Below are 27,569 nucleotides of genomic sequence, written 5' to 3'. Positions count from 1 at the left end.
ATCAGTCATTTAGATACTTGTCAGTCTCTTCCTCCTTCTTTGAAAGATTGGTCCAAAGACTCTCTCTGAAGATTACAGATCTCCTAATTTATAGGCTAAAATTATTTATTGCCAAGTTATACCTACTTGTTCTTCTGCCAAATTATTTTTCAGCTTAAAATAACTCTTCCCCTCTTATGTTTGCATTCCTGATATATTTATAGGGCCCACTGTCATCTCCTCTTGACATTTATTTTGCTAAGTCATACAAGCCAAGCTCAAAATCTCCTGTCATTAGACAGGCTCACAATTCTTTTTATCATGCTGTTTTTTCTTTTCCAGCTTTTCTTTCTTGAAGATGGGTGACCAGAACAGTATAATTTACTCCAGATGTCTTGTGCAGTGGAATAAATACTCTCCTTTCTGTACTGTAAATATCAGGTATATCCTGGGGTCATGTTATCAAGGTCATATCAAATTGGTTGCTCATAATCATTGACTATTAAGATGGGGTTCCTCTCTTTCTTCATCCTCCCCAGCTGCAAAGGCAAGTGGGATGGAAGTCCCCACTGTAGTGAAAGGTTTTGTAAGTACATGACTCTGCACTGCGTACCACCACATTTTATTCTATTCCTATTACTCCATCCCCTTCTTCCCGTCTTCCTCTGATATCCCTTAATCATTAGCAAATGTCATTAACATGCTTCTGTCTTTTCCAAATGCCACTAATGAGCACTGTCCATAAGAATCTCCACTACAAACTATCTTTTAGCCTGATAGTCCCCCTTGCAGCGTGATCTCTTCTCCCCATTAGCCAGCCCTGTAATCACCTTTCTGTCTTGTAAGAATCCCTTTTCCAGCAGAACTACCAATTTCTTTTGGGACACAGTACTGAAGGCTGTCCTGAAGTCCCAAACTAGTAGTATTTTTTTCATCTAGAAGATTAGTCCTCTTACCAGAGGTAGGTATAATCCACTTTTGGTAAACTCTTGCCACATTTTCCCATGTCTTTAATTATGCTTGCAGTCAGAATTTGTTCTAAAATGTTACATACTGTTAGGGGTCAGACTGATGGGTGTGTGTTAGCCTACATCTCATCTCTCTTGCCTCTCAGCTTCTTTAGAACTGACATGCATTTGCAGTCATCTATTTCTGTAGCATCATCCCAAATGTGACAATTTTGTTTAAGATGTTCTTTCAGTACAGCAAGGCAGAAATTACTCAGTCCCCAAGTAAAGTGTATTAAACTCCTGAAATTTTGCTTCCCCCCTGGATAACTTCCATTTCTGTGCAGTTTTCGCTAGCTATCCAACCACTGCCACAGTGTTATACATCTCTATTGAAAGCAGAGGAACAGAAATTACTTTAGCTGTAAGTCCACACCTAGATGATCTTCAGGCTTGCCCCATTTGGGTTTGACTTTCAACTATTCTTAATCTTTACATGAAAAGGTGTCAATACAGCTAGTGCTACCAGATGAATACCATGCATGGTAAAAGATGTGCCTCCAGAAGCTCATTATTCCAAGTAGGTAATACAGAACAAGGATATTCATCCCCATTTTATACAACAAGACAAAAATTAAAACTAATATGAGATTAAGTGAGGAATTCATACTATGGTACTGCCACCCCCATCCAGACTGCTGCTCTGCTGGAAAACTCTCCCACCTTCTTGTATTGTATGATAAACAGAACACTACTACCTTTGGTAATTCTTCTGTTGGTTAAGCACTAGCAACTACCATGGCATTTTCAAAAAAATCAGCTCAGGTCTGCAGAAAGAGCTTTGGTTGAAGCCTTGACTATGGTATTAACCCCATGATTTCATGTGCTTGAAGTCACCGCATTCAGAAGATGATGTAGGAACAGTTTCGACCATGGCAGGTATTTAGGACTTCATCCTCAGAAGTGATGAATGAGACTGGGACGGAGTAAGAACTGATCCAAAGATCCCGAGGATAACAGGAGTCTGTGAATTGGATTTATTTTGCTGTCACTGCACCTGGCATGAAAAGAAAGTACAATGAGAGGATTCAGTTAAGAAAACATTCTCTCTGACTCACTGAATCTGGGCATTTGTTTTTGCTCCTCTTCACAGGCTTGTGTGAATTCATAAACTGCAGTCTGAAAGGAAAGCTTCTTCAGGCAACATATGGCATTTTGTACAAAGCTGTATCTTTTCAAGCTGAACTAGATCTAAAAAAACTTTTGCAACAGTTTTTATAGAGTATTTTAACTCACACTGAAAGATGGACAATCATAGTTTTTCTTTGTCCTTGCTTCTGTGAACAAGTAAACTAAACTACTGATGTCACCGAAGTCATACAGAAACTGTGTGGCGTCTGAATGTGACTCCAGAGGTCCTGAGCTAGGTCCTGAGTGACAGAACCTGTCTCCTCTCACTGCTGCATGCTCACTCAAGGAAAATGAACCCCGTCTTTGGATTGGTAGAGCTTCAGGGTATGTTTTTGGGGTACTAGAAGGCAATAAAAACAGCAAATAACCCCTTCTCATGGTGAAGGGTCTCTTAGAGAAAAGGTAAGCTTAAGACTGTCTTCAATTTTCAGTCTTAAGACAGTCTTCAATAGTTTCAAGCAATACCCAGTGCAGATGCCACACCACAGGGCCCTTTCCGTCCTTTGTACTATTGCTTTAGAAAGGCAGGTTTTGGTTCATGACAAAGTGATTCTACCCAGAAGCAGTTGCATTACAGTGCAGTCAAGATGATTGATCGGGATGAAAGACATGAGGCGGCAAAGGTAAGACAGGGCACTGTATTAATATTTGAACAACCAAGCCAGGATTTCCTAATTCCAGAAGGGCTTGTTTCCTAATTCTGCCTTAATTTTAATGAAGATTTGTAAATAAATGAATGAATAAATAAATAAATGTTAGATTTCTCTCCCTTCCCATTTTTACAGGAAAAAGGAAACAAAAGCTTTCCTATCTGAAAAAATATTGAGAGCCAGAAAAGCATGCTTGCACTCCCTCATTTATATCATTCTGGACTCGAGGTGAATCAATGGTAACTTAAAATGCCTCTGTATAAAATAAAGATTATTGTTTTGTGTCTTTCTTCAAGGCCATCTATGTTTGTCAGTTTCTTTTGGGTCGAACTATTTCCTGGTTTTGGAAAGCTCGAGGATGCTATCTGCACACATCTGCTCTTCCAGGGTATGGCACCCTGTCCCACATGGGAGTAATCTCAAGCTGCCCTACAGCTGCCAGATGGTCATTTTTACTGAAGAACTGGTAAGTACAAACCCCAGTGTTGTTAAAACTGTAGTACTGCTATAGGGGTTTCATTCAGTTTAGGGGATCACAGTGCTTGGTGTGGTAGAAATCCTCAGCAAGAGAAGGTCTTGCTGAGAGGGCTTAAAAATGGCAGGCTTAAAAGAAAAACATAAAAGGGATAGCGCTGGCTGTGGGATTAATGCCCCCAGGACACAGAAGACTTCTTGCTGATGCTATTTATAATTCACACCTGGTCCACGTTGTTGGTGGTCCTTGCATTTCTTCTGGGATGAACTCCACAGTCAATGATTGAGTTACAACTTTGTTTTCAACATTGAACTAAGAGAAGAATGAATTGATGTTGGAAAGGAGTTAAGGCCAATGACTGTTTCACCGTAGTGTTTCAGGAGCATCACTTGTTCTTTGCAGTGTAAAGAAACCTGTGGCCTCACTGCGCTTTTAAGTCCGTTTTGCCAAGCAGATGTTAGCTGTGAAATTCATCTAGCTGTCTTCAGGCAGGGGAACCAGCAGCTTTGCAATGTGTACTTACTTTTTGTGCGAATGCAAAGCCACCACAAAATGTTACCAAATCAGAAAGGTGTTGATTTATATTCATTTCCCATCAGTGTAAGTGACAACATATGGTGTGAAGCAGTGGAGAAATTGGGGCTTTTAAAAACATTAATCAGGGCAAAGCACCAGTTTGCATGCCATTACACCACTAGTTTGCATGCACTTTGCACAGTTCAAAGCTTACTCTGAATGCAACTCATGTACACCAAGGCTTTCAGCCATCACAGCAACAGCACTGCTGCGAGCCACTCTATAGACAACAGCTCTGGCAAAAGTCCTTCACAAATCCCCGTCCTGCAGGAGAGGAAATAACTGCCCCACTACTGCAGACTGGCTGGGGCACAGTCTGTAGTAGTGGAGGGAGGAGGTCAGCAGGTAGATAAGGGGTCAGGCAATTCTGTAGACTGGAACAAACATTGCACACCCTGTGCATCCCCATACACACCTGTGTAATCCTAGGGCCAGCATCTATAGCCTAGAAGACATGGTTCTCTGTCCTAATATGCTAAGAGCCAAAGTGCCTCAAGTGCCTTGCCCATTCCTGGTGCTCCCAGGGGTGTTTCAGCTCCATGGTCTACCAGGTGATTTGTGCTTGCTTCCAGCTCAGCATCAGTGAATGAGCTGAGCAAAGGCAAAAATGGTCCGATCTGCTCTCTCAAAGGAACCCTTGATCCTACACATCTGCTTCTGCTGCACACAGCCTTGGATTTGGGTCCAGCAAATACCACACAGGAATTAAAAGTGATGCAACTCACCACCGTCCTGTACTAGGATTTTCCCTAGAATTTAAGGGGCTCAGGTTGCCTTTTCCATGGATAGCCTCTTTGGAAAGCCTTGGGATTCTTCTATATTTGGGTCATTGTCATGTGTAACTTCCTCTAGACTACTAGAAGGAATCTTATCCTCACAGAGAGGGAAGGATGTTTCCCTGTCCTCAAAATGGTAGGAGAGACCTGATTTCCAAATGCTCTCCTTACAGCCCTGGCTCTGATTTTGCATAATGCATGCTTAGAAAAAGGACTATGTACTTTGTTATTCCAGCAGCTAAATTAGATTAGTGATGAGAGAAGATGGATTATCGGTATGCTTCTGTACTTACTATGCACTGTCTACAAGTTTCAGTAAAATTCAGCTCTGTTACCCAACTCAGCATGCTGGGTGAGACCAAGACAGATGCTCAGGCAGTGTTTCAGAGTGATCCCAGTCCACACAAATCTCACACTTACCTCAAATGCCTTGCTTGACAGTTTGTTCTCAAGGCAAGATCTGTCAGCAGCCCCACTGGCCAGTGACAGTGCATGGCGGTGAACATGGCCTGTTGCCTGCTACAAGGGAGTCCAGCTGTCCTTGTAGGCCAGCTCTTTGCCCACAAAAACCTGCACTTTATCACTGCATACTTGCACTTCTGGCTAAGCACTCCATCCCAGTATCCTCTTTTCTTGAAACACCTTAGAAGAGACCCTGGGGTAAACCCTTATAGTGGTTTAATAGAAACTCCTAATGCCTGAGCTGAGTGGTGAGCATTTGGCTGAGCAAATCCCTTCAGCAGAAGACAGAAATACAGAATGGGAATCCTCTCATGACCACAAACTACTGTTATCTGTAGGAGTCATGATGTTCCTGTAATACTGTGACTCATCTGCATTCACTTCCTACAGTCTGAGCAAAGACCTTGCATTTCCAGACTTGCCCACCATTGTTAGCAATGGAGGTGGACTTTTGATGATCTCTCTTTCAATTTGGATCCGAACTTTTGGAAAACATAAAGGGAGCAAAACCAGTGCTGGATTTGCACCTGGCCTTTTCTAATATGATTGGATGTGGAGAACTGATTCATTCAAAAGTATTGCCATAATGAGATGAGCAGAAGTTCATGCATTGCATTAGCATTACACTAACACAACTCAGTGCACTGTTTGGCTCTTGCTATTTTGTAGTGGAGGCCAACATAGACAGATATGTCTGAAATACTACCAAGCAGTGTGGTGAAATGTGTGTCCCCCCAACAACTCCCACCACATCACCACTGCCAGAACCTGTCTTCCTTGGAGTGCACAGAAATCCCCCCTGTCCTGCCCTACACCAGTCACTCCCTATGCCACGCTGTGGATGTGCTAACACAGGGACATTCATTAACAGACCATTTGCAGTAATCTTATGTACCAAACAATGGCAGCTGGCTAATTTCTAAGTTATCAGTTGATTACTCCCTGCAGTAGCAGATCAGGGTACAAGTTAAACTAGTGTTAAAAATACATTTCCTTCTCATTCTCCTTAAAAGTCAGTGGAAACCCAAGTGTGTAGCACTCAACTATGTATTCAGTGTTTGAATACACTCTAGCTCCTAGGTTGTAGAAGGCAGATTTTTCCAGGTGCAGTTCACTTTCTTTTCTAGAGAATTGAGCAGCTGGACGTATGTCTACAGCTGTTCACATAGGACACTTCTTTGTGCTTTGAGATACTTGCCTTACAACACATCCAGCCCTCGGCAACCTGGTGAGTGAAGTATAAAGACTGGGGGGAATAAATAAATAAATAAATAAATAACCAAACTATGGTGATCCCAAACCTATTGAAGTTAAAGGAAGTAATTTCAGATCATATCCACCATCTAGCCTACAAAGAAGTGCCAAACTAACTTTAAGCTATTGGGCTTTCCAAAACTACCACCTCCAAAAAGACCATAATTATAAAATGTTGTTGTGTTGACTGACAACCGTTGTGGTAACTCCTGGTCAGTGATCATTAAAATAAAATCCTTATTCCAGCAGCATGCTTGGCTGCAGCAAGAGTTCAGTGAAACTGTCGCCTGCTGCATGCAATGAGTACAGGATCTTAAAACATAGTGTTTGTCACAGAGTCAACATCCCAGCAAGGGCAGATCCCGTACCACACCACATACCTTCTTGTTTGAGATCACATGCTTGAATTGCTTCTCATCATTTATACAGCAGCTATCTGGGAGATATGTTCAGGGAGTATCCTAGTACTTGCAAGCACAACTTCCCGATATACCCGTTTTTTAACCAAGATGTTAGGCAAACATCTTAGCCGCTGAGAAAGAGGTCCCTGGGACCACTGTACCCTGATGATAAGTCTGGAAGCCTTCCTACTGTGCGGCGTGGTGCATGGTCAAGTCCCAGATACATGGGAACCAGGGCTGCTTGTTCTGGAGGTGCATTCCCTATCAATACAATGGGCAGGACCAGGGAGCAGAAGGAATTTGGCATCTGGGGGCTTGCATAGCTGATCCAGATAGCCAAGGACTAGGGCTAATGACAAAGTTCTGTCTGGATGGAGAGATAAAGGAAAGAAAATAAATAAAAAGCAGAAATTAATCTGAGGAATATTTCCACCATAGTCCCTGAAATGCCACAGGTAAGGAAAAACCTTAGAGTAGGAAACATCTCCAACTTGGACATAGCACAATCTGAGTGCCTTTCATCCAGCAAATTCATAATGCTGTTTATGCAGGAACTTTATATCTTTCCTGCTGCAGCATAATATCTGCCTAAGTCTGACATTTTAAAATACCTCTGCCACATGGAGACAGGCAGGTGACTCTGTACAAACATGCAGACCTCAGCTTGACCCTTTGATAGGTGCCATCATATCACAGTACAGCTTGTGAAATCAACAGCTACGATATGCTTCTGGAAAAAAGCATGTCAGTCAGAGGGTAGATCTGCTTGCATAGTCAGTGCACTTGGCATTACAGCTTATGTTACCATCTAGACTATCGACGGGTATCAACCCATCTATGTATGGAGCGGCTCAAGGGTCTGGGAAAGCCCTGAGGAACTGTGGGCTTGGGGTGGGGTGTGCTGCTCGCTGCTGTAATAAAGCCAGCTGAATGACATCTCAGAACAAGGTGCAATTTTTGTGTCAACAATGGGATCGTTAATATGAATGTCAGCAGGCTTCAGAGCAAATCCCTTTCTTGGAGCAATGCAAGGGAGTAAGGAGGTATTTTTTGTTGAGCCTAAAGCTGAGCTCCGCTGCTCCAGACTGCAGCATACAGACAGCGGGAAGTGCGTGCAGACAGAAAGGTCTCTGCTCTCTAAGCCTGCCTGGCTCCTTGCCCGAGCTTCAAATGCAGCCTGTGAGGGTTTGACTCGAGACAATTTGATGGATATTGTGTTGGTGCTGGTGGCAAGAGAAGCCAAGAAAATGGGGGAATCTGTCTGTCAGCTGATCTATTTCCTCACATTTTTAATGCAAACCCTTCATTTCTGTAAATATACTCTGCATGCTGCTATAGATAGGGTGTGGTTCTAAGGGTGATACTGTGAGAAAAGGGTGCAATACATGAACCAAAACTGAAGAGTTTTTAATCTACAGACCACATTCCTTATATGTGGTAATAACATCCATGTGGTAAATTCATTTATTTCTCCAAAGAGGTCATAAATTACATGTCAGCATAGTAATCTTCATTTATCCCATTCTTTGACCTCTCCTGCAATATGCCTATTGAGTCTTCTCTATTTGCACCTCTTTTAACTTTACCAAGTGCCTTAAGCCCTCTGAATTTTGATCATCGATTGCCAACGACTGCAGTGATTAAACTGAAGCCTGAACCATCCCCATTAATAAAAACTCACCACTTGCCTTTTCTGCAAATCAGATTTCAACAGCACTCCTCTCCTCTTCCCCCTTGTCTGACTCTGACTGAAAAAAATATGCAGGACCATTTGCCAGGGTTAATTTTTAATAGTGTCCTCACTGCCGCAGCGAATGAAGTCATTTATTATCCAGCAGGCAGCATGCTAAACGCTAGGCAATAACAAATGCTAAAGGAGGTGACTCACGCATAAGCAATCAGGCGGGGTTTTACATTCCCACCTGCTGGACGGCTCAGCACAAAGGGCCGAGCAACAGCATTTCGGTTTACCCTGCTCTTGCATCCTCATCCGAGGGACACCTGGATTCAAGCCACGCGGCCAGCGAGGTTTATTTGCTTCGTAGTCATATGCAAAGCATGTATGTAAACAGAGCCTGTGTGGCCAGCCCTCCCCTCTGCCTGGGCACTCTTTTCCTCTAATGAAGGAGCTTAATATTCCTCCTAGGTGGTCATCCCCACTGCGGGAACATGTCAGCCCAGGCAGTTTGGCCCTAAATAATGCTTTGTGATCTCAGGCAGACTGGAGCTCAGCCTACCCACCTGTAGAACAGGTTTAATGGTAGCTGGCTTTTTTCTAGAAAAGCTAGGAGGATTACTTCATGTCTGAGATCTCTAGATGAGAACTGCTCAGTGGCAGAGAGCATGTTAAAAGAGCAGCTGGAAATTAGGGCCAGAGCAGGATGGCAGCCCTGTGAGCAGGTAGAGATGACCACAGAAGCTGCACTGTTCTCATCTCATTACCCAAGATCCTCAGAAAGGCTTGGATGCAGATGATTCACAAACCAGAAAGTTTTTTAATTACTTATTAAGTAGGATTCACGTTGATTTCAATGCTCTGGGATGCACAGGGTTGGGCTGCAGAATCTCTTTTGCCATCTCTTCAGAGTGAAATGTAGTGGTAATATAGAGTCCTCTCACCCATTATCTATTGCCATTGTATTTTTGCCTCAACGGAGCAGTCCAAAGGCCACTGAAGGAGTCTGTGAATCTTCCCCGTATCTGCAGTAAGCTTTGGATCAGACCTCAGTAAGCCAGCAAGAACGTGCTGCTGAACATGCTGTAAAAAGTTCACTGGCATGTGCTGATCACTGCAGGAGAGCTGGTATAAGTGTGCTCCCGAAAATGAGGAAGATCTTGACTAAAGAGGCAGCAGCTTCCTGCTTAGTCTTCACCAGAGCACACCAGTGCTGCTTAAATGGGGGAACAGAGCAGCTCTGAACCTATTCCCTCCCCTGTGCGCTAACCCAGAGAAGCTAGAGGGAGGGTATTGTATTACTCTTAATTCACTTTGTGATTGTGTAAGTCTCCCAAATCCCACTGCCAGTAAGCTCCGATGATTAAACAGCTTACTGAAAGGAAACTATAGCTAACACCTTCTACCCTTATCAAAGCGTACTGCTAATGAGGACTGGGAAATCACTCAGTGTTAATACAACATCTGTAGATTAACATGAGCTTACTCATGTTTTCATAGTCAATGGCTGAAATTCCATCAATCACTTGGATCCACGTAACATTTCTGATCAGCATTTTGGTACGTTAGCCTCAGTACTTCCCTAAATGAAGTCCGCTGACTGGAAGTGGAAAAGGCAAAGTCAAGAATCTGAGGCCAGAGAAGAAATTTGCAACATGTTGATTTGGGCATCTCCTCTTAGGAATCCTGCAGGAGGTCTGACTTCAGAAATGTTTAGCATTTGCCCCCTGAAAGCCATCAGACAGTATCTGACTGACTTGCACACACACACTCTTACATCACTGCTGAGCTCACGAATACCTGCCTGAAAAGTTACCTAGAAACATGCAATGGCTCTGCACCAGTCCTGCAAGACACAAGTGACTGCAGGTCCTCTTCTGCCTTTCACCTTCCCTGATGGAGAAGCAACAGAAGAAAGGGAATAACTGAACTGCAGACAAAAAATTATGCTGGTGGTCCACTTTATGTCTTCAGTGTGGGAAAGATCTTTAATAAGGAAGGGGGAAACTGCCAGCAAAAAGAGAATCTCTGTGAAATAGGTGTAGAAGTAACCTGGAGAGATCAACTATGCCACGTCTCTGACTGAAGGAATGATTTCTAGCCCTGTGCTGCTCTTGAAGGCATTTGCATGGGAGGACTATGCCCTTACCATTACTAGGGGTCTCTCAGGACAGCCTAGATAGGATAGTGACATAAGAGCGTAGCCTAAATGTTAAGGAGATCTTCCAGTATCTAGTCTGAATCTCACCTGATGTGGGAATATCGCTACCACCATAAGCTCACAGGGAGCTGTATAACTCAGGATCTCTAGCTCTGATGGCAAGCGGCTGCACTGCAGGAGAGTCTAACTTTGCTATGAATAACATGAAGGCTGAGGTCACCAATGGACTTGGACTTGTCACCAATGCAGCAGTGCAGATTTTAGGTAATCACTGAAAGGGATGAAGAAGGAGCTGGAAATGCTCCACAAGAGCATCAGGAAGAGGCTGCCACAGAGAGAAACAGCTGTCCGTAATGGAAAGGGACCAGATAAGCAAGCTTTACTAAGCTTGGGTACAGGAGTAGAGCATACATTGGAGACCCAAGAGCACTAAGGAGCAGAGAGATGGTGGGAAGGCTGGATTTCATCCTCCTGTCCAGTCTACAGGGTAGCTACTATGTGAGTACGGCCTTGCATCAACTCTACTCACCTGGAAAGGCGGGAACCAAGGTTCAGAGCAGCTCCTTACAGAAGGAAAACCAGAATTTAGTGAAGGACTTGACAGAAGAAAAGAAAAGGCTCAGCAGCTTGAGTTTGATGATGAGAAGGAGGGCTGTGTGGCAGGCACAGAGGCAATGTGCAGCCAGTGCATTAAAAAGCAATCTAAGGAAAAGAAACCAGTAGTTTAACTGGATAAACACAAATGTCTTTAATTCTATCTAGTTCTACCATGTGTGCATGCCTGAATCACACTGAGCAACACTGCTTTGAAACTTCTGCGAGAAACAGATGTAGTTAGCAATTGTTGTCGATGCTGAGGGGCTGAAAATCAGCATTAGCTAACAAAAAAGTAAGAAGATTCTTTTTAAAAGAATAAGAATAATCTTAGTATCTTCTCCAGGAGAACATGTGGGATGGTCTGAGATTGCAGTACAAATTCATCTGGTACAGAGAGGCCTCGAACTACACAGATAAATCTGTTGCACATCAGTGAATGCAGGAATGAGAGTGCAACACATTCCTTGGCAACTCATCTGGTTTCCACTCCTGGAAATCTGGCTCCTGCCAGCAAAAGTGACACAGATGACCCCAGAGCATGGTAAGTGATCCAAACTGCCCCATAAAGAAAGTGGCAGCATGCAAGCTGCAAAGTGTTCAAACTTTTCTGTATAGTTTGAAAATTAAAATCACACAGGGTCTAAATATCATGAGGGCTTTTTAACAAAAAATAAGGCTTTCAACTCCGAAGAACTGAGTTACTGCTGTATGAAGACAAAGGCAAAAACCTCTCTCAGAGTGAGTGATCTGAGGATCAGGCTCCAAGGAAATGATTGACGTTCAATTCAAGCTGACAGCTAACTAAAGCTCCTATATGTATGCCAGCAAACGACTGCCAGGAAAATCAGTGTGGCTCCCAACTTGCAGATTTCTGCATTACCAGACCTCCTACCCTACGTGACCCTTGCTGATGTACACTGGGAGGCTCAGCAGAGAGTGGAAGGAGACATGGGACCCTACCAACCCTGGTCACTCTTGGTCAGGTGGGGACATTTCATGACGGAATCAGTGTCATTTCTAAGTAACCCAGGCTCTAGACTCACCACGTGATCATCTATAACTCCCAGGAAAAAGCACAAAAAGCCAAAAAGAACATTTGTTGGGGACTTAAGCAAACACCCACAGGAACAAATGGGACGCTTTCTGTAGAGGGCAGTGTGCTTCAGATCAGACTGAAACTAGCAGGCAGTTGTAGAAAGTGACACTGCTTCTAAATACAGTCTCAGAGATCTAATTTATATCTCATCTCTCCCCCATGTCAGCAAAATCTGAAGTCCAAACATCCCACAATCTACTCAGGTGAGGGCTTCACGTTACTAAATATGGCATATCATGTATAGGGAGATACGATTGTTGTTCATTCCTATGGTGTCTCTACGAGGAGCCTGACTCAGTGGACATGACCGGTCTTTGAATTATGTCTTTTTTGTGTGTGTCTTTGGGTTGTTGGTTTTTTTTAATAGAAAAAAGGAATCAGCAGTTGTCTGTATTTTTAAGGTTGTTGGTTTTTTTTAATAGAAAAAAGGAATCAGCAGTTGTCTGTATTTTTAAACTGTGGAACACAGACCTCCTTCCACTTCCAAGTTCTGATTACAAAGCCTTTCCCTTCTGCGATTTCAGAGCATCTTTCTTGTCTCTGCAAGTGTCTATTTTCAGTTCATAATTGATCAAATCCAACTGGTAGCAGAATTTGTTTCAGTCAACAAGAATCTTTCCTCTCTCTAGCTTTGGTGGAGCTTGGGCCAGGCACCTGGCAAGGTGCTGCCTAGTTTCCTTGCTTATTTCAAAAAAGAAATACATGATGATCAAGATCCTTTCCTGGATCAGATAACCCTCCAGGACTGATGATTTTGCTCTGCCCACCCAGAATCTTCTGCAATGTTTCAAATGGCTTGGTTCAAAGAGGCCTGAGTACTCTGTTTAGTAGAATTTAATCCAATCTTAATGCTATTATTTTAGGGATTAAAAACAAAGCAGTCCCACTCACTGGTTGGGTCCACTCACTGTTTGGGCCATCTGAAGCAATGTGATGGTTTTGGAGATGATATAGAGGAAGGTTTTGTTGATTGACTGAGCATTGATTAATTAATTCAGGATTTTGGTTTTTTTTTAATTTATTACTGCAGGAGATCTCACCAGTTCAGTGTCCGTCTTAAAAAAACTTTGAAACCAGGACTGGACAGTCCTCCTTTTTCCTCTGTGTGGTCTCTCAGTTGGACTTCTGCTTGCAGGTCTTAGGTATCTCTGCAAGTCCCAGGCCATTAGGATGATGGTACATGCTTGCAGATTTTCACAGTTGTAATGTCTCTTGTAGCTATGTCTCTCTTGGTGCAATCTGCAGTAAGGATTAGCCCACAGACTTTTCCCACTCTCTAGGAGACGGTATTAAATTATAGTGTTGAATAGTTTTAGCATCCTTTCTTTGAGACGACTTTCATTTATCTCATGGTTTCTTTGCGCTGCAGAAGATTCAGATTTTCCCCATAGTCTTTTTATAGCCAATCACTCATGGTATAACAATTCATTGTCGGGTGTAAACTCTAGCCTTGCATCTCCACATAGATTTATCTGATACATTAAGAGCTTCTCTCAAAGGCTGCTTTCCAAGTCACGCTATTGTTGGGGCTTGTGATCTAGCACTATTTTCTCTACAGCCTCACCAGGAAGCTAGAAGATGATTGTCCATGAGTCACAATAATTTTACCTGTAAATTCTGCTAAGCCCCCAGGCAGCTCAGAAGGCTGGCCACTGCTTCTCAAGCCTGATATTACTATATCAACAGCCTAAACTTTAACTGGGAGAGAGTGTTTTTAAAATAGAAAGGGGGACCATACACTTCATTCCATCACACAGTTGGAGCTGTGTTAGTTGTAGCTCATATCAATAGTCTAAGGAATAAGAAATTTCCAGTTTTTCTTCACTTTTCAAGACTATCCTGCAGAAGGCACCCTTTCCAGCTTGGGAGTAAAGCAAACATTTTGTCTGTACCCTACACCCACTCCAGATTTACAAATGAGCCTATCTTAAGCACAGGGCAGTCCCACTGGCTTCTGTGGCTACTTGCACATATAACAGTTTTCAAAACTGTCCTCTGAGCTAACAAAGCTCAGTTCTGATTCCCCCCCACAGCGATAATTATGGGGATTTCCCCTCTCTGCCCTTAGCCAATTCGCTTTGCTGTTTCTAAATTCTCTCACTAACACAAGTAAGCTGCATGGTAATGAGTCTGGCTTCCCAGAAACATCCCTGTAAAGAGAATGGGTTTAAAGACAGACTCTGAGAGCCTTTTCCATTCTCTGTCCCAGGTAATTCCAAAATACTCCCAGATCTACAGAGATTTATTCCACTTAAAAAAAAAAAAAAAAAAAAAAGAAAGGAGAGGGGGGAAGAATGGAGACTGTCAGAGAATGGAAGCCAAATTAATTTCAGAAGAAATTGGTTCATCCTTTACTGGCATCTGCAGAGTTGCGCCAGCTTGCTGCGGAAATGGATTTGGCCTTGTATTTCTGAGAATCCAGCCCTGTTTCAATTCTTCTGAACACTTCCTTCTTTCCTTCTGACTGCACTTCAGTTTTCATCCAAGTATCAGATAGGCCCACGAGGCAGCTGACTTGCACTGAATCTAACATAAACTTCTGCTGACAGGTTCTGCTACCTACATGATGCATGGCCCACCAGTGAACAGAAAGGATAAGGTCTCAGCTTCTCTTCTTGCTATAGCAACAAAGCACCTTGTGATGATAATTTTTTTCCCATTTCATAAGCTGGTTGCCATGGCAAGTTACTTGTGTTGCATTGTCAGATACTAAAAGGAAACAATTTGCGTTCTCTAGAAATCTCAAAATTTAAAAAGTCGATTACATATTGGTTTGCTTTCTGCCATAACACTATTCATCTTCTAAGCTCAGGGAGAGATGAGCAAGAAAAACATCCCAGTATGGGAAAAGTACTTGCAGTGTCTCGAGTCTGGTGTATCTGCAGGAGGAATAAATTTAAAAATCATGAAGAATATGGTGCTGTGGGGAAGCAAAACTCATGGGGATCTCTGCTTTTCTTAGTACGCTCTCAGAGACAATGTTAAGGAGAGCACAGTGATATAATCTTCCTTCCAAAAACTTCAAGAAAGTTTCAGTTACACAGAAAAAGCATGCATCTGGAAAAATGGACTAGCTGAGTGCAGGGAGAGCTCAAAAGCTGTGGAAAGAACCAGGAAGCAATCTGCATAATTAAAAGTAAGTCAGGTGAACTTGTAGATATGGCAAAGCAACAGGAGGCTCAGAACAACAAAAGTAACTGACATCACTACTCTACCCTCTGTGTCTGCTGAGAATTGATACACCCTTCAGTATATAAAAAATACGTGATTTATGTCTGGATGTATTCAAGTATGTATCCTTGCGAAACTAAAAAATTACTGTTACTTACTTTGCTGATGATTTTGATGATCACAAGAAGAACTTTTCATGTTCTTTTGGTTTTTTTTAGGGGGAAAGAAAGAACAGTTCAACTTGGCCATTGCCTGGGTGTTTCTACTAGAAATAACTCTAAAAAAGATTAACATTTCAAAAATGTAAGGGATAGCCTTGATCTATAGCTGATGAGCAAGTTCAGTTGCTAACTAAGCTCTTGGCAGAAGTTTGTATGTCACACAGTGGAGAGCTAAGCTCACGCCTTGTCTATGACTCCCCTCTTGCAGAGGTTAAAGAGGAAATGACAATATCAAGGAGTTATTTTTTGGGTCACAGCACCTGCAAAAATCAGTGTCGTACCTTCCCAGACTGAATTTAGAGTGCTGTTACAAAAAGTCATGACAGTACAAGCATGTCCATGAGTTATGGCCTCCCACCTGCAAGCTACATACAGTTTGGTGAAGACAATCAGGAAAAACTGAAGGCATGGGAATGATGGAACAGCTTTTCAACCCCACTGCAGGTTTTGTTTTGGCAGTATTACTGTGGCAGTAAGGATCTTCGGAGATTCTCTCCATTTCTTTTTTATTGCTCCGCATGCCAGTGGGCCCAGTATTTGACTAGCCTTCTTCTCCCATCATGCAAGGCTTGCAAGAGCTAGTAGCACTGCAGGATTTCTAGAGAGCTGCGCATTTCTCTTTGCCTGCCTTGAGGTTTGCCATAGAACACAGGAGCTGCACTGATGCCTCGTGGGTAGCTGGAGGAGTTTGTTGTCAGTCCAGCTGGAGACACCACGGGATGAGTTAGCAGAGTAGTTAGTAGACTGAACTACCTTCTTGAAGTGGCATTTGCACTGTACTTGCTGTGGCACTGCACGTCCCATGTTTAAAAAAGGAGGGTTCTGTCTTGCAGAGGTGTCAGACAGGCCAGACATTTTCATAGAATTAAAATCAAGTTTAGAGAAAGGAAGGAAGAATCTGTCCAGGCAGAATGACTTTTTACAAACAGAACAGGCTATAACCTCAGCAAGTGTAAATCTGCCCAGCTTTGCCAAAAGCAATGGAGCTATGCTGCTTTGAAACAACTGAGGATCTTGTCCCAATATTTTGCTTTTTTTTCCCAAAAACAGAAAGGGGGAGAAGACATCTTTAAGCTATATCACTCTCTGTGTCCTTGCAAGTTTGTGTCATCACCCCTATGTGATTGTGTGGTTATGACTCATCAATAGGTGATTATGCCTCTGTCTTCCAGCAGTCTGCAAACAAGTAGTCCTCAGGTATCTTATATCCTGATGTGACCTGGCACTGAAGAATGAGCAAGAAAGAGGCAGTTTCAGTCCCATCTTCTGGTGTTTCTTGGTTCCTGCAGGTCACTGAGAAGCCCGAGAAGCATGAAACTGAGGTTCACCCATAGCTGTGTCTATTACACTACCTATTTGGTTCTTGCTCCCTGGTAAGTTCTTCTAGGCCACCTAGGTACTGAAAAATATGAGCCCACTTTCAAGGTGCTTCAAAAAGCAAGATTTCTGCATGCTCCAGTACCCTGCCTGCTCACCAGAAACAGCTAAAACAAGACAAGACAGGTAGCACAGAGAAGCAGTGTGCCGTGTGTACGTGTGCCTGCCTGTGAAGAAACCCATCACCTTTGTGTGTGCTGCTGCTCCTGCTGTTGGCTTGGTCAGGAGAGATGCCGTGTTTCTGCGAGCTGTGGTCCTTGCTTCTGCGGAGAACTGAGAGGTTGTTCAGAACCAGGAGGGCCTGTTAGAAGCAAGCAAAGAGTTTCAAGGTAGGTTAAAGCTTCAGCCTTTTTGTTTGGACCTGTCTGTTTGCGTGCCGGCTTTTAGAAAGTGCTCTGGCGGGTTTGTTTGTGCTGGTGCAACATGCCTGAGACCTGAAAAAACCTGCACGACTCTCTCAACGGGTATCCTTAGAATTTGTTTAATCTACTCTGGCTACAAGCTCTGCAGGGCACGAGCTTTCTTTTTATTATGTGTCAAGCGTAGTATCTAGAACAATGGTTTCTAGATCCATTTTCAGATTACTTTTCTAATGGAAATAATAAATTGTGGCAGTGTGCTTGAAACATATGTCAGAGCGAACAGTGCTTTTCCAGTACCAGGAATGCATACTTTATTCAGCATCATATTCTGCATCAAAGCTTGATCGCTTCTGCATGCTCCTGCGTAACAAGGTGATTATGCAATCCACTATCCACTTTCCAAAGTAATAGGGGAATCACGGTGCCCAATAGTAGAAAACATCTGGTAACACAGGCATACTGTGACGGCATGGGAAGTGCTGCGTTGACAGACCTGAATTCATGGAACGAAGCTTGAGCCCATCAAGGTTTACTAGCTCCGATTTAGCGGTGCTGCTTGTGGGACCCAAATAGGATCAGACAGAGCCTCTCGCCACACTTGGACCTTTGCCTGTAATTGGAGCAATTCTGTTCATGCAGCGTGTATCTCTGCTGCTAAGCCTAACTGGACCGCAGCTTTCTTACACGAAGTCAATTCAGGTGTCCTGTCTTTTGTGGCCTAAATCGCTCCTGAATAATCTGGAGTCGTCTATTCTTCTAGGCATTTCCAGGGGCCAGATAAAAGCACCCTGTGAGCGGGGTTTAGCCGACGGGTTATCAGCTAGGGGCCCTGGCTGCTAACAACCGCTACGTTTCGGCAAGCAGTCTCTGGTCTTCCTCCCCCAAAGTGCGCTGCTCGCCGGGCCTCCGCGGGGAGCCGGGAGAGGCGGCTCAGCCCAGGGGCCTTGCCTGCAGGGCGGGGGCAGGGCGAGGGCTCTCCCTGCCGCGCTACCTGCAGGGCCGTGCCTTTCCGACGGCAGCAGCCCTGTTCCCGCCGCGCGGCGGCTCGCAGGCCCCGGGACAACCGGAGGGTCGAGGTGGTCTCCCACCCCGCCCGCGGGCTAGCGGGAAAGCCGCGGCGCCTCTCGGCCCGCCCCGCGGGTATTGCACCCCTGCAGCCGCGGGGAAGGGCGGGCTGAGGGGAGCGGGCGGGCGGCGGTTGGCGCCTGCAGCGCCGCGGCCGCCAGGCCTTCCCCTCACCGCGGGTGCGGGGATCTCCTGAGGAGGGGCCGTCGCGGGGCGGGAAGCAGAGAGACGGCCCCGAGGGAGAACGACGAGACCACCGCGGCTCCCGGGGGAAAGGGCGCGGAGGCGGCGGCGGCGGGCGGGGGAGAGGGGGGGAGGTCGCACGCCGGGGCGAGGCGGCGACCCGCCACCCTCCCCCCTCGCAGCCGCCGCCGCCGCCGCTCCAGGGACCGCCCCGCGGCCAGGCCGCGGCGGGCGGGCGGTGTCGCCTGATTGACAGACGCGGCGGCCCACCCGGAGGGCGGTAGCGGCGGGGGCCGCCTATCAGGGGCGGCGGGCGGCCGTTGAGCGGCGGGTGGGCGGGGCGCGGGGCCTGGGCGTGTGCCGCGGCCGCCGGCGGGGCGCGCTCCCGCTCCGCTCCGCTCCGCTCCCCCCGCACGCACATTGTCCGGGCGGCGGCGGCAGAGCGCCCTGGCGCCCGGTGCCAATGCGGGGCGGGCGCGGCACACCGGGGGCGCCTCCACCACCGCGGTGGAAACTTCACCTCGCCGCCGGGCCGAGGCGCGGCTGAAGCCCCCGGCGGGGCCGGGCCGGGCGGGGAGGAGCGGAGCGGAGCGGCGGCGGCGGCGGGGAGAAGAAGGAGGAGGAGGAGGAGGAGGAGGGGTACTCGCCCGCTTGGGGGGCGCCTCGTGTTGTTTGATTTTCCTCCGCTGGAAGAAAAAAAAACAAAACAGATAATATTATTATCCCGCTTTAAACTTCCGCGCCCCGCTCTCCAGGACGCGCATCCCGCCCGGCGGGGTGGACGAGCCGGTGAGTGACCGCCGGGGACGGGGCTGGGGCTGCGGGGAGTGGGACGCGCCGTCGGGGGTGGGGGTGGGGGGTCGGGGCAGCACCCACCGGCTTGGAGGTGACGGGCCGGCAGCGCCGCCGCCACCTGTTAGCGGGGCGGCTGCACCCCCCTGGGAAGTTTGCACCCCCACTGTGCTGGGGGGGGCGGTGGGGAGGACGGGACCCCCGACCCGGTGGGCGGTGGCGGCGGCGGCGAGGCCCGGGGGTGTTTGGGGGCGGTGGCGCGGACCCACCTGCTCGCCTGGCCGCGCCATGACTCTGCTGCCTGGGCGCTGCCTGCCGACCCCAGCCCCGGGCAGGCCGCCGAGGGGGGGAGGGGTGGTGGGGTACCACTGAGAGCCACAGCCTCTGCACCCCCTTTGCCCTCCGTCCCCTCTGCACCCCCTTTGCCCTCCGTCCCCTGCCCTCTCCTCCTCCTGCACCCCCTTTGCGCTCCTCCTGCCCCTTTCCCCTGCAGCCCCCTTTCCTTCACCCCCCCCGCCCTCCCACTCCCCCCCAAGTCCCCAAGCTGCAACCCTCTCCGCCGCCTTTCCCTCCTCTTCCTCGCACCCCCAGTTTGCAGCCCCCAGCACCCACCTTCCCTCATCCCCTTGCATCCCCCACGCCACCCCTGTGATGCTCCCAAGTGGGAGCACCGGACCCCCTACCCTTTGCCAAAGCAGGTGCCCACCGGGCTCCGGCCGCCTCTCGTCAGAGCGGCACCCCCCCCCCCGAAGAGACCAGCTCCCCGGCAGTGCCAGGCGTCGGCAGGCCAGGGGCGAGGTGCAGAGGGGGCGCGCAGGTGGCAGAGGCACAGGTACGTGCATCTGCGAGCAAGTGAGCGCGGTCCCCCTGTTCCTGCGTGCGTGCGGCTCTGCGGAGCTGGCGGCACCTCCCTTCCTCCCAGGGACGCTCGCCGCCGGGGCTCTGCGGCGTGCGGAGGCTGCTTGCGCCCTGCCTGCCGTGCAAGGGCGTCACAGGGTCCGGGGCTGCAACCCCTTCCCCTCGAGTGGGAGCAGGTGCATCTGGTGGCTCGCTCGGCCCATATGGGTCCTGGCTGGGGATGCGTTTTAATTGCCTCGAGCAGTGGAGCGTGCCTGGAGACAAAAGAGCCGATGAGAAATGGGAGAGGACTGGCAAACTCTGGAGCAGCTGGAGAAATGCTTAGGACAGCTGGAAGCAGGAGGATGGTGCAGCAGGAATGGCTTGACCCAAGTCAAGCCATTGACTGTTTCGGTGACCTAAGTCATGTCTCTTTAGCCTGCGCTGTGTGGAGTTGCTCCTGGGTAGGTCTTGGAGATGCAGAAGGGGTACAAACTCCTGGTGAGGTTCTGTCATGACATACCCCAGTCTGGTTGGCACGGGTAGGTTGTGCAGGTTGGAGCAGGAACTGGTTTCGAATGGATAAAAGCACATGAGGCTTTGTGCGGGTTCAGCTAAAGAGTTGCTGGAGGGTTGTATGGCGGATGTTGGTTTCTCCTGGTCAGAATTGCTAATGTGTTTATCCTTGCAGAGCTCCAAAGTATTTTGATTTTGCAGCTGGTGATTTGCGTGATTTTCCCCAAGTGTTTGTAACACAGCCGTGACTTTGAATCCATGTGTGTCCCCTCCTCTGTGTATCTGGTCCTTCCCTTCTCCTCGTCAAACGTTTTCCTGATGTGATTAATAACATGCCAACTGCTTCATTTCAGCACCGGGGAGGCCGATGCTGATTGATTTCCCTGATCAGTCTCCTCGGTGGGTCTGGAGGCTGATGGGTGTTATCACTGCATAAAAGTCTGCTTTGGGGTGGGAGCTGTCAGCATGTCTTTTTTTTGTCTTGGTGAGCCTCTTATTTCTTTAATTAAAAAGGGATGAAGTATGTATGGTAATACCCTCCATGTTTACATAAAAATGATCCTGTAATTAGCAATAATTATTTCAGTTTGGGATATCGCTGTTACATTTAAACAGGACTTATGACCTGAGGGACATTTTTATGGCCCCAAGGAGTTACCCTTGGTGTGGTTCTCTCCTGTGGTGAGTTTGGTTCTTGGCTGCTGTCAGTGGTGAAGGTAGAGCAGCGGTGGGAGTAACCTCAGGTTTCTCTGATGTGGGCCTAGAAAGCGATGGCCACAGTTTCCTCATTGAGTCCAGCACTGCTTCACGGGGCTCCCCAGCAGACCTGCTGCCACGTGCACGGAGATGGTCTGCTGTAGTGGCTTTCACCCTGTCGTCTGAGGACTCTCGGGGGACTCCCTTGTTATTGTGTTGGGCCAGAGGGAAAAAAAAGGCTGAAAAATTGACCCTTTTTTTTTTTTCCCTAGCTCTCCTAGGGAGGTTTGGAAAAGGCTGCTGGTACTTGGGAAGCTTTTCCGTGCGAGAGTAGAGGTCCTGAGGCATCCTTGTCCACATGGCCATCTTTCACCTGACTTCCCTTCCCTTTGAGAAGAGCAAAGCTCAGCTCCCAAATGTGAACGTTTGCTTCCAGGCTGGAGATGACACCCACTGCCGCCCTTCTGCTGCTGGTGCACCCCAAATTTACCTTCTTGCTAAGGTGCCCTTGGAGCTCCCCAGGTTTTCTTGGGGTAAAAAAGTTGAATATAGGGGAAATATTCAACAAAATAAAACCCAAGACAAAAAATATCGCCTGTGGAGAGGGATTCCTTGTGGGAGGGTGATGAAGGGAAGAGGTAGAAATGTCTCTCATCTCCTGTCTTTCAGGTTGTGTTATGCTGTTATACTTTTTGTTGGTCTAGGAAAAGCAAAATGATTGTGCTCTGAGCACTCTTTATCAGCTTTCTATTTTAACATTTTTGAAGTGTAAACTTACAACCAGAGCTTATTAAGCGGCAGATAAAAATGTTGAACGTATTTGAATTTTACCTGTATTAATTTAATAATATATTTATGGAATTATATTTGATCAGCTCTATAGCTGGTTGAAGACCACAGAAGAGTATTAATCAAATAAATTATTTGACAAATACGCATGAGATTAAACAAATGATCTATTTGCCAACTGCTGTTCAACTGCTCAGCCATGGCATGTTCCTCTTTCTCTTATCTTTCCCTTCCAGTTTTCATTCCACTTTTTCATGGTTTGTCTTTTCCTGAACCGTCCTCAGTATCTGTTTCATTTCACTTTTCCTTTCCCTGTATTATTCTTTATCTCTGTTGTGTCATGGTTTTCCTTCCATTCTTTCTTCTGCCTCTTTCTTCAACCTCTCTTTCCATGCTTCTTGAGTCTAAATTAGCCAATTTCCCTCTCTTTCTCCACCTTCCTGCTGGAGATTTTTATTGAACACTTCGTAGCCAGCTCAACTAACCTGGTATGCGTTTAAACCCATAAAAACATAAAACTAAACCCAAACTGGGTGTGAATATGAAGATGTTTGCTTGGTGGTAATGCTTCTCTGCCTCTCCCTGGGTTTTCTGGCTGTTTCAGGGAGTGTGTTCCTGCAATTCTAGAGGTTTTTCCCAGCTCTTGTTTTTGCTTGCGCTCTTCTTATGCCTTTTTTAAAAGTGAATTTGACTTTGTATCCTGAGAAAACAGCTAGGATCAAATGGCAGACCTTGTGTTGTTCATTGGTTGTGTATCTGTACGCAACCTGCTTCCATCTGCTGCCTGACCAAGCCCAGCCTCCCCACCGGGCAGTCCTGCTTTCCTCCTGGCATCATCCTTCCTCCCCTCTGGGGTTACATCCAGGAGGTGTCTTTCAGTAGGGCAGAAGGAATGAGTGCTCTGAAGGTTTTCTGGCTTACCTGTTACTTTCAGAGTCGATATGAGTGTCAGCTTGATGAGGGTAAGTAGCAAGATGCAAACAGGTTATTGTGCATGACAGAGCAGTCACAGTATTCAACTTAGATCTAGCATTCAAAGATTGAAGTCTCTTAAAAATGAAAGTCTTCTTGTGGAGAAGACTTGTTTTTTTCCTCTGGATGAAATCTATGGGGGGGGGGATATTCTCAAAAACAATTAAAGGAATAGAAAATTTTGTATTTTAGGGGAGGAAATTTGCTATGCCTTGGCAGTAAAGCTCAGGCAGTCCAGAGGAGTGTGATGGGAGTGCTCAGAGTGCGTGATTCGCCTCCTCTGATGGTTGCAGTGGTGTTGCTGCAGTGAATGAGCTAAGCCGTGTATGTCATAGCTGTCTGCTTTAAGTACTGGGAGTTACGTGATAATGCGCTCTCGTACCCATAAGGAAAGGTCTCTGCTGTACTGAAGTTAACAGTTACACTGCTCCTCTATGTCTTGTGAAATGTTTTGGATAACACTCGGGTGCACTGACACAGCGAGCAGTCTAGGCAGTATGTCGTTGTGAAGCAAAATTGATTGGGGAGGATGGGGCCAAGAGGAATATTCTTTTGCAGTTAATTATTTACTGCAGGGAGAGAGGGAAGCTGATGATGTTTGGTTTATAATTATAGATATCCAGAGGAAAATGCTTCAAGATGATCCGTTTTATTCTGTGGATTGCCACCTATTTCTTGGTCTCTATAAAGTGAGACCAGCACTGTTTAATGACCGGTTCAGTAAAAGCAAAACTTCATTATCAACTTCTTACTGCTGGAATATGGTTTTACAGCTTGCTGTGTGTGACGCAAAATGGCCTGAATGCCTACAGAGGGAATAGTCTTTCTGTGCTTGCTGTCTTAATGCATGACCTGCCCATGGTGCCCATCTGATGGCAGCGTGGGCTCTTGGAACAGCTCATCTCTGTGCTGAAAGGTGACTTTGTGGTTGAAGTGCAGTACCATGGACCCAGGAGTCCTGACCCCCTCTCTGGTCTTGGCTGAGCTGGTTGCCTTCTCTCACTGGGCTCTCTTCTTCTTCAGGCGTGATACCAACCCAGCAGATATCCAGCCTATCTACTAAAAGGGTAGGATTGCCCTGAGTGAGGGGCACACTGATAACACAGAGGCAGCAGCAGCCCAGATTCTTGCATAATACAGTGCTGTGGGCCAAGCTATAAGTGGATTTTTTCCTTTTGCATAGCTAAACCCGTTACAGTTCAGACTGCTCATATGTAAGTTAAATTCAAGAGCTGGTGGAGCTGAGTTTAGATGCGCTTGTGTGGGAGCACTAACTTGACGAATACAAAAAAAGAGACATTGCTGCAATGTCTCTGGGAAGATGCCTGTACATCTACTGCTTGTTTAGCATACTTGAGAGAACAGCAGACGTGAGGGAGAAGCTGTGGCCTGTGAAATGAAGAGGATGTCGTCCTCTTACTGGGAGAAGGAGAGGAGCAAGATTCAAAAAGCCAGGGGGTAGGAGCAAAAGGAGGGATGCAGGTGTGCACAGCGGGGACTGCTCTGGGCTGCCCTGTTCTCACTGGATAAGGCTCTGCAGGAAGAGAAGTGAGGAGGAGATCAGTAGAAAAAGGCACTGTGGAGGCTGCTGTTGTGCAAGGTGGAGCATCGGCTATCCTGCTGAATTGGAGTGTGGCTGGCTGGCAGCAGGAGCACACAGGATTGTCTCCCCTGAGAAAAGCAGACAGGTGAAAATCTCCAAAGGAGAGTCTGGCTAGCAAGTGCTTGTGCCCCAGGCAAGTTGGGATCTTGTTTAGAGGCTTGCTGAGAAGTGAGCTCCGTTCATCAGCGGTTTGTTGGGGTAACAGGCTGCTGTCGTGTAGGCTTGTTCCAGTATCAGTGTTGAGTCTGGTCTGATGCTCCGTGCTGTCTTCAGCAGTTCTGTGGCTTGCATCCAGCTCTGCTCAGCCTGCTCCAAACTATGTGTATAGAATAAGCTTGAATGTATGAAACTGGAGTCTGCAAATGATGCATTTCATCCCTTCTCTTACCCCAGCTAGCCACTGCAGCAGCCAGAGCGGTTCTCCTGGTGTGGCACTAGCTCTTGTATTTCTGTAGTGACCGTAGCATCCCTGCTTCTTCCCTGCAGCTAGATTTGCTGGAGCAAGAATGAGATGTCAGGGAGTGTAGTATTATACGAGGGACTGGAATTCATCCTCCAGAAGAAGGAGAAGGCTAGACTTGAGAAACCAGGCTTTGGTTGGTATGATAAAATAGATGAAACGGTAGTTGAGTACGATAAGTAAATAAAACATCACTGTTTCTTGGAGGTAAATAAGGGACAGACCCCAGCCTGTATGTGTGCTAATCCTGTAACTAGCTTTTCCATTGTCTTCCCTTGGATCTGTGTCTGTTGATGCTCGTTTTGGGTCCTGCCGTGTTAGGCTTCTGCTGTGAACAGCATGACTTTCTCCTTTGTAGCATGCAGACCCAGCAAACGCTGGTGAAAGCAGGAGGTACCTCCTGCCTGTGTGCATGTGTGTGCATGCATACCCCTTGCCTCCCCAGCTTGTGTGTGTAGGCTGAATATATAACCTTATAATACAACCTTGGTCATGCAAGGTTTCTCCCAGTCGTGTTTGCCCTGGCCTTTTCCTGATTTGCATGATATTGTACGAGGCCAGCCAGCTTTTTCTAGAGGGCTTGTCCCACTTTCCACGCAGGCAGCCTTGGGCTGGGCAAGTGGTCTGCTCCCTGACCTGCTGCGACAGGCGTGTGCTGGCTTCTTGCTCTGGTGATGTGGGAGGGAGTATGAGGGTAAGTGCTGGGGAGCTAGGCAGTGGGAGGACATTGCTGTGCCTCCAGGTTGGTGGTGTGACCTCCCATCTGGCAGTCAGTGTAGCTGCTGATGGATGAGGAACTACATGCAAATCTCTGCTCTGCTTTCTGCCTCGTCGTTCTGTTGGGGGATGCGGTGGTTGTCACTTGTACTTGAGTCTGTGAGGGTCAGATCTGCTCTCTCTACTCCTAGGAGTATGTATGTACCTCCGCCATACTGCTGTACTCAGTCACAGCTGACAACTCTGTGGCTGTTCTCGTGGCCCCCATGAATTTCCAAACATCAAGGTATTCATTCTCAAAACACACACACGCTGGAAAGAAATGACCACCACAACCATGGTCAAGGTAGGAGACAGAGGCATGAGAGAGTCAGACCTAGATCTGGAAAAGTGCTTCTGCTCCTGCTCTTCCACAGAAGCAAGGAGGCTGCGTGCTGGTGTGGCTCATAGTCATAGGGGCATGTGCAGGGTCTCGCTGTGTCTGTGGCAGAGCAGGGAGTTGAATGGATGAGGGTGGAAATCTCTTGGCTGATCCCTGTGCAAGATCCATCTGGTACAGTTGGTACAATTGTGCCACGGTTCCTTGTGCAGAAGGGATGAAAGCCACAGTATTCATCCCAGAAAGCCACTGCAGAGGCAGCATCAGGACATATTTCTGAGAGTGGCTGGCAAAGTCGACACAGACATGTTGTCCAGTGCTAGATCATTTCTGTGTTCCCATCCCTGCAATACACCCAGTGTCAAAGGATCAGTGGCTAAAGGTGTCAGGCACCTAATGAGAGATGTTTTCAAGTGTGAAAAGCATTGTCGTCTGAAAATACTGTCCCTTTACGTATCTCGGTTGTTCAGAGACCAAAGTCATTCCACAAACTCTGGTAACATTGACCAAGACTCAAGGAAAGCAAGAAGATGGGGCTGTAGACTTTGCAGGGAGGTAGGGCTGCGTAGAGCGCAGCTTGGATCCGATGTGCAGACAATGATCTGCATGGGGCTGTCAAGCAGATGCAGTGATAGAGGCAATCAGTTGGTGTTGGACTGGGAGGTCCACCAGCTGGCTGCCTTGTAAATGTTGCTGTTTCCCTGCTGAGCATGCCAACTTGTGATAGGTGGCTGAGGGTGGAGGGTGCTTTGGAGTACACAAGTTTTTTAAACCACTGACAGTGGTTATTTAGAGCTGCAGCAAAGTGTTTTATGTGGGCATACCACTGCAGCTTAACTTTGGCCTCTAAGAGATTGGTTTGCTACCACTCCCACCACAAACCACAGGATCTTGGACACTCCACCTAGGATCAGTCCTGTCATAAGCCCACCTCAGTCCTCCTGCGATGGGGCTATAGACCATGTCAGCAGCCCTTCAGTGTGGGTCTAACAAGGCAATGCCTCAGTGGGGTGAGAGCAGTTCTCTCCCTATTTTGTAGCAGGCACAAGGAGGATACAAATAGGAGGAAAATGGCCTTTCTTGACTGATTGCAGCGACTACTGTCATGGTTTTCTTGAGATCGTTTCCTATCTGCCATCCCAGGCAAGAATTTGGGCAGTTGTCCTGCAAGGAGGAAAGCTAGGACTTT

General features: G+C 46.9%; 1 protein-coding gene and 1 long non-coding RNA gene across 2 annotated transcripts in view; one reads left to right on the top strand and one right to left on the bottom strand.

Moving 5' to 3' along the window:
* Positions 1-1,685: 1,685 nt before the first annotated feature.
* Positions 1,686-8,798, bottom strand: LOC138689454 (uncharacterized). Its single transcript, XR_011328284.1, has 2 exons — positions 8,393-8,798; positions 1,686-1,983 (listed from the first exon to the last, which is right to left on the bottom strand). It is a non-coding gene; the product is annotated as an uncharacterized lncRNA (long non-coding RNA).
* A 10,176-nt stretch (positions 8,799-18,974) lies between these two features.
* HRAS (HRas proto-oncogene, GTPase) overlaps positions 18,975-27,569 on the top strand; it is a 43,219-nt gene continuing 34,624 nt past the window's right edge. Inside the window, exon 1 of the mRNA XM_069803509.1 lies at positions 18,975-19,408. The gene's annotated coding sequence lies outside the window, so the exon portion shown is untranslated. The remainder of the gene's footprint in view (positions 19,409-27,569) is intronic.

Source organism: Haliaeetus albicilla, chromosome 16 (assembly GCF_947461875.1).
Source record: "Haliaeetus albicilla chromosome 16, bHalAlb1.1, whole genome shotgun sequence".
In the NCBI taxonomy this organism is placed as follows: Eukaryota; Metazoa; Chordata; class Aves; order Accipitriformes; family Accipitridae; genus Haliaeetus; species Haliaeetus albicilla.
The sequence above is the reverse complement of the archived record's forward strand: the minus strand, read 5'-3'. Positions and strand labels throughout refer to the sequence as shown.